The sequence below is a fragment of the Aythya ferina genome (genome assembly GCF_964211825.1).
Source record: "Aythya ferina genome assembly, chromosome: 9".
In the NCBI taxonomy this organism is placed as follows: Eukaryota; Metazoa; Chordata; class Aves; order Anseriformes; family Anatidae; genus Aythya; species Aythya ferina.
The window spans coordinates 14,270,368-14,284,555 of NC_140305.1; the positions used below are offsets into that span (position 1 = coordinate 14,270,368).

At 40.7% G+C, this 14,188-nt stretch overlaps 1 protein-coding gene across 4 annotated transcripts in view; it reads right to left on the reverse strand.

Annotated features, from left to right (window-relative positions):
- ARHGEF4 (Rho guanine nucleotide exchange factor 4) overlaps window positions 1–14,188 on the reverse strand; it is a 212,951-nt gene that overhangs the window by 120,594 nt on the left and 78,169 nt on the right. The window lies entirely within an intron of this gene.

The following is a 14,188-nucleotide window of genomic DNA, read 5'->3' on the forward strand; positions in this document are numbered from 1 at the left end:
ATAGCCCACTACCAAAACACATTTCACATTCAAATAAGTCAAATGGAAAACATCCCTTGCCAGTAGATCTAAAAGATCTAATTGATCCATCTTCAAATCTAAGGAGGCAGTTTATGCCATAAAACAGAGAAGTGATTGTCATTGTCCAAATTACACAAATGTAACAAATACATACAGAATGGTCTTGCACTTAGATAACTGGATACTACCCATACCAAAGCCTGAACCAAAGGTGAAAGAAGTCTTTGATGTCATTTTGCAGAAGGCTTATACCAGGAGCACTACATATTTCAGTTATCAGAGCACATCCAAATCAGTGACTGAAAGCAAAAAGATCAAAACCATACTATCAACATTAGGAAATGTCTTTTTTGCATCATGGGATCATGTCAATTTTCGTCTTTAACCATCAGAAAGAAACCCAGATATTTATTTCTCAAATATAAAACAGAAAATGAAATCACAACAAGATTTCTTGAGGTAAAAATAGTACTTGCTCTCTGTCAGCTTCAGGTACAACTATTGTCAGAAGTTCTCCAGATGTACCAAATTAAAAAAAAAAAAAAAAAAAGAAGAAGAAAAAGTAATGAACAGTGAAAGACTTTTCTAAAAACACACACCCACACAAATATGCAGCAGCCACCAAATTAGAACACAAGGTCCCTTGGCCTCAGTCACATGTCACCTTCATCAGGGTGTTTCATCACAGAGGAGACCTCACATTTATGGGAAGTCAAATTCCAAATCACAGCAAAGGGCATGTCACAGAGTTTACAATTATAGAATCCAAAACACTCAGGGTAAATTGGAAAAGGTAAGTCACTAGGAAAATAGGGTTATTTCCAAGTGGGAGTTGTGGTAAGACAAGGAAACAGGATAGATTTGAAACAGATGAAAAATTGGAGAGAGAAGGGAGATCTGTCAGTTCTGGAAAAAGAAAAAAAAAAAAAAATTTTTTTCTTCCTCGTCCAGTTTTGAACACTCAAGACATCTCTGATAAGCCTCAGTGAGAAGACTGGTATTTTCTCTTGACTGAAGAAGGAAAATATTAACTGAATGGAGGAGAGAGGGCAGGATTCAACACTTCCAAGTCCACACAACTAAACCTGACCATATTGCAACATAACTGCAGCATGAGTCACGTAACCAATAGAGCAACTTGTCCTTTACTTTATGCAGTCAGTGATACACATAATGGAGGTCCTTGAGTAAAGTCAAGTCCCACTACCACCAGGACAGATATGAGCAGCATTAAGGCAGCACAGACTAGCATTTCACATAATGATTGAGCAGCACGAACCGTGAGCAGTTGGCTCACACAGCAGTGAGTACAGCAGCAGCTGTTCAGCAGTAACAGCACTGCCTCTCCAACAGTGTGCTGAGCACAAATTTACAGATGGCAATAAACTAAGATAAGAACTGTTCAGGCAAGTAGGAACAAAGTAATGAAGATGCCCAACTGTCCCCAAGGATAATTATGAATTACATTAAAAAAAAATAGGGCATAGATCTCTTGCAGTCCAAGTTAAATTGAACCACAGGAGGTTTTGTCATCATATGAAGGAGAACTTCTTTATGGTTCAGGTGACAGAGCACTGGAACAGGCTTCCAACCTCAACCACCCTGTGATTCTGTGTGATTCATAAAGTCACTAAAACAATACATCTCCCTCTTCTGCAAGAGACGTGGGAGCTTGTTATTTCTCCCAGACAATGCACTTACTTTTTGCTGAAAAAGAAAATCTCAAAGCCAGTATTTGTGAGAACTTGCACTATGCTAACACTGGCACGAGGAAACAACTTTCAGATGTCCTTTGTGTAAGTGTCCTGCTCTAGTTTTATTTAATGCCTCCACTAGAAAGCCTCCAAAAAGCTAAGCAATTCCAAAATCAGTAGGACTATGCAAGCAATTTCATAAGGCTCTGGCAGCTACCACTGCTCAAGGTGGTAGTGCCAGATGAAGGCAAGAGGGAGATGGGGTTGCAAGCAAAGGCCACAAAATTGTGCAGAACCAGTGGAATATCAAAATATTTTAACAGCAGTTGGCAAAAACTCAGTACATTTCCCCTCCTGTCAGCTCGAGTGAAGCATTCCACTTTTGTTCAGTGAGTGCTTCAACATTACAGCCCAGCAACCTGGTTCCAGAGATAAATCTGGACCCCCCCCAATGATAATTGGTTAGTAGAGGACTACATCAGCAAAAAATGCCACAAGCAGGTGGCCTGCTGCACTCCACACAGCTTCTCTGATTCCTTTCAGCAAGCCAGTTCCAACATGAAAACACTGTTGTAACCCAAAGCCAAAACCATTACCTCCCTGCTTCGACATTAACACTTCTACTACCGCATACTGCTTAGCAGAAATCTTAGCCAAAACATGTTGGCTGAGGTGTAGTAGTAGTTTCTACCAACTGCATCGTCTGGGTGCCATCTAGAGGCTGCAATAAAGAGCCTGGTCAGACTCAGCTTGCGCAAATACATACTTCTTTTAATAAATGCAAGCTGCATTCCAGTCTCTTACTGTGCTGCAGGTCAAGCATCTCACCAACAAATCCCTCAGAACTGCTTTAGCTTCAGCCAGAGGGATGCCCAGCAGATGAAATGATGAGGCAGCAAAGAGGTATAAAGATTTATTGAAGTAAAAGTAGAAGATAATATGCAAGAACTGCAGTTTGTGCCAGAAGTACATTTTTATTGATGTAGCAATAACAGACATAATTACTAAGAAAATATTTGTAGATATATTCTCACAAGTACATCCAAAACTGACAGCCTGTTTGCATCAAAAGAAATACTGGATTTTAGCAAAAGCACTAACTACATAGGTTCACTCTTGAAATGTAAAATAATAAAATATATCAATAATTAATAATGTAACTGTTCTAAAATATATTAAAAAATCATTTCTTGGTCAATCAAAGAATATAATAGGGCAAATAAAATTTGGACATGAACAGCAAAAAATTCAGACTCAAAAGCAGCTTCCCTGCACTTTGAAGCTATCTACTTTCATGGCGTTGCAATACTCCCTCTGCTGGCTAATGTGAAAGCGAAAACTGCTTCATTGCACGTCTGCCTTCAACACATGAAAGGCCTACATTGCTGGATTTGATTATCTTTCCATGAAATGAGTATTTTTTGCTTGTCTTACAACACCAAGTAAATATTCTACTACCCTCCCTCCATTTCTTTAAATAGAAAAGAGCTCGGGACTGTCTCAGAAGAAAACAAAACAAAAACAACAAGAACAGACACACACACACACAAAAAGTTGCTGTGTTCACATCTACATCTACACGTGCTTTTATCTAAATTTTACCATTAACCTTTTTCTAAGGATAGATGCTCTTGCATGAGGTTTAAGCTCTTTGGTAGAAACAACACTTAGCTCTGTGCAGACCAAAATTCCTGCCCAAAATTTATGTGAATCCTTCTCCAAAGACAGAGTTCATGCTGAACTCTTGAGCTGTGTGGCTAGACAACTTTCAAGTACTAACACCCGTCTACTAACGGAAACCTGTATACTCTTAAAAAGGAGATCCTGGCCTCCTGTTCCCTGTTAGATGAACACAGCACAGTTATTTTTACTTTAGAGCATTTAAGAACATGCTTGAACAGTTTGCTGAGTAGGAACTTTAGGATTCTTGGTGAAACAAATGGAGACTTGGGTCTAGCAGACCAAGCAGTGTGTACTGTGCTGACTTGTATTTCTGTAACTTCTTTCTGTAAACTTGCTGCAATCACCTTTTTTTTTTTTTTTTTTTTTTTTTAAGCCTTTCTGTTTTCTTGAGTGCCATTGAGAAATTATACAATGGATGCTGAATTTAAGGAGTAGAAAGACAACAAATATTTTAAAGACAGGGCAATCTCCTCTGAAGAAGAAAGCTACTGAAAAAGGACTCCATTAAATACAAGGTGTGGTCCAAAAAATCCTAAGTGTATGTGTGCAAATGTAGCCAGAAGATATCAGATAATGTTTTCTCAATGACCAGCAATTCAGTGCCCAAGCAATGAAGTTGGAGGTCAAGTGCAAAGTGATGAGATACATGGCTTGTTTATCTTACAAATTAATCTAATCACTCATCCCACTTTCAGAAACTTAGGTTTTCTTTGTTTAATCAAGAAAATCAGTCTACAGACAGTTATAAATCAGACTGTTAATTAAAAGAGCACTTTGATGGAAAGAGCCTTTGTGAAACCTGAGAGACACAAGGCAACGATTGATACAAAGTCCTGCATTTCTTGATCTCCTCGTCTGTCTTGACCTCCTCATGATGGAAACACCATCAGAGATTTCCCATTTCACTCAGCCACCACATTTCCCTCTTGATTACATTGTTTTGCTTTTGAACTACTATTTCTGTTGTCATGCTACTCCTTTTGATCAGGCCTGTTGCAATATTATCACACCAAACCCCCTTCTTCTGACATGTTTTGCCTCTGGGTTGCTGGGTGCTACAAAGCCCATGACCTAACTGAGTTAAGTGCTTGATAAACATGCTGAGAGTCTATGCCTCAGTGTTTATAACTAAGATAAAGGGAGGGAAATAGGGGTAGGGAGGAAGCACTGTCTTCATTTTATAGATTCAGAGTAAATTACTCTCTCAGGACATACCAGGGCATCTGCTCCAGAGCCAGGAATTCAACCATCTTAGCTCATTATTTTTAACTTTCCATTTCTCAGTTGAGTCTAATGCCACTCTGAGGCTTGAGGCCTTCTCACACAGACTACTACATAAACAGAGAAGAAAATTTCAAGGGCAACAAGGAAAGAAACATGAGTAAAACGTGTGTGTATATATCAGCCATGTACTCACAGGGCTGACAGAACTAAAGTGTGCCTAGCACACTTCACTGGAGGCAATGAAACCACATCTGCTCTAGGCCTGATCTGCAGCTGAAACGTGTGATCAGAGGGCACTGCTCCTCCTCAAACTCAAACCTTTTCTACATCCACATAGCACAGTGAGAGAAGCAAAGCAAACTTTTGCTGTTGAGTGTTTGCCGTGGTTTCAGATGGACTGAAGCTGAGGTGTACTGCATGCTACAGCACGTGGGCACATGCATTTCAGCTCTTGGGATTCAGGAAATGACTCAAGTGCCTTTTTTTTTGCGTAGCTGCTCAGTACCCAGAATAATGCCTTACTTCTCCTTTGACCTTGGGTATCTGATTTCACCTCTGTAAAACAATGGTAACACCTCCCTACCTCAGAACTGTATTTGTAAATATAGGCTTAAGTGACTGTACACAGGAGAATGAAATCTCCTGATTCATGAGATGAATTGAGGTCACATAAGCCCTGCCTTATTTTTCAAGATCCACAAGGGTTGTATGATTCTGTATGACCAAAATGCCCCTTTCTCTTGACATCCTGTGAGATCCTGCCCATTCTCAGAAACCTTTTATCACAATGATGACTTAATTTGATGTCATTTGATTTGACTTTGATAATTTATACAATCTCACTACATGCGTGAATTAGTATAACTATCAGCTGAACTTGTGCCACAAGACTCCTGTCTCATTCATGTCAATGGCTTCGAGGGATTTTCTGACATTCCCAACATTACACATGGCTTAAACAATAGAAACAGTAATTATAGTGGCATGGGAAACTTCCGCTTGACAAGGGAGAGGCCTCAGTTGTAGCCCTTCAAAAAAGGCTTGATGTGTATCCTACATCAGCATACGCAGAACAACTGGCAGTAGTCAAAAGAACAAGAATGATCTAGGCTGAATAAGCCATTGGCAAAGATTGAAAGAACACTGGTAATCTAGACAGATAATACAATGTGAAAACTGTCTTTAACTGCTGCTACAAAGTAGTAATCTCTCCAAATGTATACAACAAGATGGATAAAACATGACCTAAGGGACTTGAAGCAGAGTAGCTTTAAGTTAGATAAAAGTTTAAAAACAAAACAAACCAAAACAAGAACAACAACAATAACAACAACAACAAACAGACACCACCCCCCCCCCCCAAAAAAAAAAAAATACAGAAAAAGTACAGATAATAAAAAAACAGCAGTGGATTGTCTGGGGGCAGCATGGAGTAGCCAACACTTTCTGCCTTTAAGTACAGATTAGATACACATCTGAGAGGAATGACACTGGTAGAGCTGATCTCCAGTGGAAGGAGAGATGAGAAGACCTATTTTGGCTCCTCATAGTCCTCTAATTCGGTAATTACTAATTTGAGGGTGATCATTCTGTTATTTTACTGCAATACACAGGCCCAGGGGAATATGCCATTGTAACACTGAAGTGACACAGAAGAGCAGTCATATGCAAAGACTTCTTTAGCAATTCAGACCTACAGTAACTGGGATTGCCCTGCAACTGTAGCAACCACATATTAGTTGCAGAGCTCAGGAATGGCCCAAGAATGTCCACTGAAGAGAGGAGAGGTCTAGAAAGCATGACTTGCAAGAAAAGACTGTAAGAACCAGACCCACTATTTAGCCTACAACAGATCTCACACTGCAAAATGGCATGTACCACCCAACCCTTACAACTTTGTTTTTTTCAATCATGCCTCAGAACTGCAATATGGCAAAGACAGAAGAAGGGATAGAAATTGTCATCAGTATCTTAGGTCCTTTAGCACAGCAAAACTCTGTTTTGGCACATCTGCCCTACAATCTGAGTTTTGCCTTTATCTCCTGGGAGAATGGCTAGTATGGTGGCTGTCTTCCACCAGCAGAGAGAATTATATATCCCTGACTAAGATCACAAATTGTATGTCTGGGTTTTCAGGTGGAGGAACTGCTCCTTGGTCCATCATACCTATTTATTACCAAGGGAGATTCCAGGATCGCAGCTAAAGTGTTTATTTTGGCTTCCTTAAACTTTAGGTGCTTTTAGACACTGTGGTGTTTTTTTGTTTGTTTGTTTGTTTTGTTTTGTTTTTGTTTTCTAATGGAAAGAGTAGAAACTGAATAGAAATGGTGCCCCAGAAAAGTGTTATCTTCATGTACATGTTACTCATTAGCTCAGTGAAAAGGAGTTGTTTTTCAGCATTGTAAGGTTAGAGAGAGGACTCAAGGAGGTGAGGCAAACTACACTAATTCATCACACCCGATTTCTCAAACTGGGCAATGTGCAGAAAAGAAAAAGGTCTTGCAGAAGAGAATCCAGGGCAGCAGAACTGTGAGCCGAAGGCAGGGCTGGGTGTGGTTCTATCAAGCCTTTCCTTCCTCAGCTGTTCCCAGGCTCCCCAGCCGCCCTGTATTCCAAGCTGCATGTTGGCAAAAAGCCACTCCATGTGGCAGGGAATACACAGCCACAGGTGACCAAGATCCAATCACTCGATCCATACTGCAATCCGTCACCTATCCAGCACTAGCTTTAACACATAGAAAGATTTGGAAGCTTAGCCACAGAGGTGTTCTGCTTAAGCCAAAATCCAGCTTTCAGCCCTGAAGAATCAGGAATGTAGTAACTATAGCCTCCTCCCTGATGATTCTGCTTGGCACAGCACTGATTCAGAATCATCACCAGGCCAAAAAAAAAAAAAAAACTTGTAAAAGTCGTGTCTCATTTGACAACATCTTAAGATCATTTCAAGAAAAATGGCACACAGACTTCATGAACATCCAAAAAGCTGTAAAATTCAGTTAACAAAACAGACCTCAACTTTGTTTTTAACCACAAAGATCAAGTGAAATTTAAAAGGAAACAAAAAGATGCAAATCATACATTTTCAAGTCTTTCAAGATCCTGCTGTCATTGTTCCAGGTCAGAATACTTCTCAGTACAGTTCATTTCTCTTTAGTCAGCCTTTTCACTTGTTTCAATGCTGAGCATGCAAAGAGCAGCAGGCATCTTTAGCCTCAATCATTTTTTCATTACCTGTCAGTAATAGTACTAACAACAGGCATTATTACATTATGGTTGTGTTAGACGTACAATATTCAATTGTTCAGGTCAACCTAAACATTTAATTACATTATGGTAGCTTATCACAGATAATTGCCTTGGGGAAGACAGGGCAGCTGCAAGGGGATGCAGCTTGCCTGTTCAGCTCACAGCATGGAATTCAGCAATGACAAAACAAACAGCACAGTGAGATACTCCTAAAAACCATGCACAAATCCTATTTCCTCTTGGGTTTTTAAAGAGAGACTCCTTCAGCTTGCATCAGTGCAGTGCCAGTTCCACATACACTGTGCCTTGGCTTCTTTTATTTTACTGTCACTTCTGCTAACAGCTGTCCTCTCCTCAGATCTGTCTCCACCAAGTTTTCTACAGAAGCATTATCACTGTTTCCATTCTTCCCAACCCTGTTATTATATCACATCATACAAATGGCTAGTTCCACGTATCTGCCAGAGAGAGACCAAGCAGAGCGTGGTTGTCAAAGACCTTGCTGAAATAATGTTTTCTAATGAAAAAGATAGGGAAGAAGGAGGGAGGGAGGGAGCAAGGGAGGGAGGGAGGAGCTGATCCTCCTGTCTTCTGACGCTACATATAAGAAGCTGAGACTAAAGTAGAGCAGAATACTGTGGATAGATATGTTACAGCGCAACTTAAATGACAACCTTATTTCATAGGTATCTCAGTTAGATATGGACTCCAATCTATGATGCTCATTGGCCTGTCCCCTCCCTATGTGTTATTAATTATGCTCTTTCTTTACAGATAGCTGCATAAATCTGATGCTTCATCACACAAATATTATATTCTAAATCACACTGGCTATGGAATGATGGTTTCCACAAATCTTAGCTCTTACAGAAATTAATTATTTTCCTACAGGTTATGAATAGCTAAGATTTTTTAAGGCAGTAGACAGCCTTGTCTAGTACAAATTCAAAACTCTGTTACTAGCACTATTTCTCTGCCAACTTCTAGTAAAAGCCTCCAGCCAACACAGCAATACACCAGGAACAGTGCAGACACTGCTTTCACAATTGTTAAGACCTCACCAAAAGCCTTTCTGCAGTATTTCAGTCTTGCAAAAGACAAGGTGCCCTTGTTTAGTTTTCTGTCACTCTTCTCCAGCCACTTTATAACCAACAGCCTACCTTGTAGCTCCTGACGCTCCTGTGGTTTGTATTTGAAGTGGAAGGACTCAGTTCCCAGCCCAAGTGCTGTCTCTCCATAACTGCTGCAGATGACATTGGACTGTGATAAGAAAGGATGAATTGATTTTGCTTCTCTTGGTGATATTTTGTTGTGAGGTCTGGGAATTTTTTCTGTCCCCAGTAGTACCATAGTTTACAGCAATCATCATTTCTCATCTGCCAGATTTTACTACTGCCACTCCAATTCTCCCACTCCTTTGTCAGTACAGAAGTAAAACCTGGGTGAGTTTTCCGCAACACTCTCTCCATCTGCGATCCCAGCTCCATTGCCCGGGCCAGAGTCAAGGTAGGAAGTTACATCAAGAGTTTCTCCCGAATTCACCAGTCCACTGCTTTGTTAATTAGCTGATCCAGGATCAGCTCATCCTGCCAACAGCCAAAAGCACAGGCTGATGCCAATTCTTGCAGTGCCAAATCAAAAGGTCATGAAAGTCTCACCTCACTGTTGTGTCCGCTGTCTGAACTGAAACCTCTGTAATTCCACACTCTGCCTGGATTGTTTCTTTGAAGGAGACAGCTGAAATCAGGGTTGTAAAAACCTTCTGATCTTTCACATCCAAAGACTGGAGAATACATGTAGTCCTTATGGAGTCTTCAGGTTTCACTCATCAGTTTAATATATCAGCCAAATCTCCTGATCAGCCAATGACATCAGGGCCTAAGAGATTTCACAGTTTGCAATTTGTGTGCTATAATCCAGCCACAACATGCAACTGGAGCTCCTCAGTCTTCACTGCCACCACCGTATAGGTCCAAGGTATTCCCACTACCTCTGAACAAGAGCATGGAGACACATCACAAATGCTTTGACTCATGTCACAAGGAAGATACTCCTTGTCATGTAAAAGACTCCTGCCTTCCAGCACGAGATGTCCAGCTGGGCAGGAAATACAGTGCTCCTCCCATGCAGGCAGAGAGACTGGGGGGAAGAGAGCATGGGTGGAGAAAACTGAATGGACATGGGAAGGAAACAAGAAGATGAAATGGAAAGACTCTCACCTGGTAGGAACAATCCATTTAACTAAAAAAACAAAGCCTGAAGGCAACTGAAGAAGCTCAACTGGAGAACTAACCTGGGTAGGATATGGGTCTAACATACTGGTACATGGGTTTAAATTATCCATCAGTACCCATTATGCTGGTTTACTTCCTTCACGTCCTTACTTCTACTTCTTAATTAATGGAACTCTAATTAAAAAGTGAATGTTGCCAAAAGCTAGTAAACAAAAAAGACATGAGAGGAGATGGATTGTAGTTTACATTAAAAAAAAACAATGATAGTCATTTCAATTAGTGCACAGATGGGCAAGAAAAGAATAGATGTAATTGCAGAGCCTTTTGTCTGAATTCCTGTGAGGTTAAAACTCTTAGCAGTTCTTTACTGAAGCTCCACAAAACTACCAGTGAAATACACTGATGATATCAGGTAATGTTAATAGACTGTGAAGTTTCAGCAGCATAAGCAGCTTTTAAAGTATTTTCTTAAGTGCAAGTTGCTATTCAAGCACATCTGAGGTATATGAAGAAATATTTCCTTTCCTAAAAGATTAGATGACCCAGAAGAATAACTGTGCTGAAGGGATGCAGAGAAACTCTGAATCCCAATATTCCAAATCTATTTCTGGACCAAATGAGATCCTTTAACATATCCTTTTCACACCACGTTTCATTCCATCCCCAGGTCCGTAGTCACATAAAGAAAGGGAACTCAGAGACGTTACATGTTTTGCTCTTGACAATAAATGAGTCAAAGCCAGAAGAAACAGTTAGGGCTTCAGTGTCCCAGTTCACTTTATTCAACTGCTCATTTAACCCTGTATTCCTCCTGCAGCTCTACTTAGGGAATCATACTGCAGGTAGTCACAAGATGTCACCATCCCAGCTCTTGATAACAACCAACCCCATTTAAAGAAAACCCTATTTGAAAAGAGTTATCTGCCTGAGGACCCTGAGCTACAAGCTTGTGGCAGCTGACAGCACGCTCTGTAGAAGCCTCACAATATGCTTGGTGTATTTTTATCCTACTGATCTACTGATCGCTGACTGACACAGGATGTTGGGCTAAATGGAGCAGACTACAGACCCATCTGGCCACTGTGGCCATTTTTATTGCCTCATTTCACAGAAAAGGAAACAAATTCAAATAGGATGATGTCAAAAAAAGTTACCTCCTTCATGAAATTTCAAGACGGATTTTTAAACAGAGACCTTATTCTTGATGTCTTCTTTAGAAAAGCTGCCTTAAAAAATAACTATTCAAAGACTTTTGTTGTGTAGTAGGGAAAGTCAAACAAAGTAATCAGGTTGAGTTAAGTGTAAATACACTGCAGAGTGGCTTTGTGTATTTCAACTGAAATTGTAACGTCTTTTCAAATCAAGAGGTCTTGATCTCTACAAGGTAGTGGGTCTAATACAAGCCATCTGACCTTGCTCTAATATGACTACAAATAATTGGACTTACTGGAGAAGTCCAGAAAGCCTATCTCGCACCCACAGAGCATATAGGGCTCCTTAACCATGACTGAGTGACCCTCCAGGAGATCACTGCTATCCATGAATGAGACAGTTGACAACATCTTTTGTGAAAACTTTTGTGAAAGTAGTTTGCTCCTTGCCATCCCCTTTCCCAGGAGCCACCAGGTGAAACCCACCAACTGAGTGAGGAGGAACAGAAAACCTGCTTGGGAACAGAATGGTGACAGCAGTTGGACAACTGGGTCCCAGGTGAATTGAGCCAGCAGGTCTGATACACACTCTGTACTCAGACACACCCAGTGCTTTTTTGTTGTTTCTGTTTCTTTGCTTTAATTATGAACCATTCCCAAATGAAAGCATTTATGCAGATTAACTATAAAGTATACACATTTTCTCATGAAGACACCCAAAATGCCTAGTAGAGCATTTTGTTACTACTAAGCTGTTAGGAAGTTTGCTCCTTTTCGAGGTTGTAATTATCCTCCTCAGAGTTCTGCATTCAAAGTCTGCGGGAATGCCAGGATAATTGCTGAGGAAAAGCAGAGTGCCCCACCTGCTATCTAACTTAGGAGAACACAGACAAGCATGTGTGACTGCTTCTTGTTTAGACAAAAGTTCAGTGAAGAGAAAGAGGTGACCGAATAGGGGAAGAAGACCTTTCCATGAGCCCCAAAAGAGTGGCTGCCCTGGAGATTTACTGGCGAGAAGGAGAGAAGATGTATTCATCCAAATTACAGAGATCTCCTTCAGAAAACCCTCCTTACAAGCGTTCTGCCTATAAGGCAGGCAAGGTATGTCAGTAAGGCACAGTCACCGCTGTGCACGTTCTGCTCCATGTCATAGAGGAAGTGATTGGCAGCAGAAAGGAGAGCTCTGTGTTCAGTGCTCGGTGTTCACCTGTGTGGGCAGGATGCCACTGAAACAGGAAATCATTAATCCTATTGATACAAGTGATAACACTCCCCAGATTCACACAGACATCACTGCCAACAACTCTTTCAGTGACAGGAGCAGTGCTGTCTAGACAAATGGCATTAGCGTTCAGGACACTTACCTAGGCTCTCCTCATTAGCAGTGCAACCCTGACAAACTAGAAAGAGCTGGCTGCACCCTAAGCTTCCATTTACTCTGGCATCACTGTTAAGACATGATTAAGCCCTATTATGATAAGAACACCAGTGGGACAGAAATATGCAAATAAACTGTGGATCATATTTAAAATGATGCATAAATATCATTCTGAAGCATCACCTAAAACTTCTTGTCTACAAACACACACCACAAGACAAACCAGAGCAGGCAGATCAGATATTTCTGCTCTCCATCATACTTGAAATTCTGCTGACTTGGGAATATAAACAACCCTATCACATTGCAAAGAAGAAAAATAGCAGCTTCAATGGAAAATATGATGTTTTCATCAAGCCCTTCTGTTTTGTAACTAGTACTTTTCTCCACGTTAGTGTGACTGAACATAAGTTTTCAGCACTGATTACAGCTGCCTTGCAGAAGAGGCATTCTCTCTGTCAATGCCCACTCACTTCTGTGTTGCTGCTCAGAGGAGGGACTGCACACTGCTCATGTACCAGGAGGTATTCCGCTGGAATTAGGAATACCAGAAACACGGAACAGTGCTTTGCTTGTAATACTTGATGCCACTGATTAAAACCAAGAGCACTGCAGTTTATTTGCACTCCCTGTAAATAAAGTGCTCTAATTTTATAATGTTATCATGGGAAATTGAGGAACAAAACTTTTTCTTTAACAGATATTAAATTGTGTGCTGCCTGGTTATAGAAGATAAGGCCCATGAGTGCAATATGAACAGGAAAGGGCAAGATATCCAGATTGTCTCTGGAAGGCCTATTGGCTGAAAACCATATATTAGCTTATGCGTCTACATGGCTTTGTGGGCATAGAAATACTCAAAATATGTTTATAAGTGCATGTTTCACTAATGAATCTGCACTTTTAAAAATTGGTGTCATCTCTCCTCATTCACCAGCCTTTTCATTTTCCCTGCCTTTCCCATTTCAGTAAATTTATTTTAGGAGCTGTATTTGAATGCCATAGGGAGTTTGCCACAGATTTATCCTTATTCCCTGTAGTTGTAAACTGCACGTTTCCATAGGCTGGCTCTAATGTGAGCAGCATTTCTCCAGTTCTACCCCAGTACTCCCAGGACTGTGGAACTCTGTCCTTCAGGCAGGTTTGCTGTGAAGCACGCTTTTCACCTTGAGAGCTAATGAAAGTCATTTGGATCTCAATGGCTTAGAAATACACCACTGAAATAATCCTGACCACATCTCCTGGCCTTTTGTCTTCTGCAGGACAGCACCAAGACATCAAAGTTTCTGAGACTGCCCATCTCAGCTTACTGCATTAAATACTCAATAATTAAAGATGGGAGTACAGGGTTTTCACAATGGCTAAGCCTGTTTTAAAACAATTGTCTCTGCTCCTCCGAACTGAGGCAGGTAGCCTCAGGGATGATTGATGATAAAAAATGTAGAACTCCTCCCTTGCTGCTCAGCCACAGCCTTTTAGTGAAAGGGATGCAGACATACAACATGCCACACCTATTTCAGTAAATGAAACAGAAGGTTGTTGCAACCACGAGTTCAC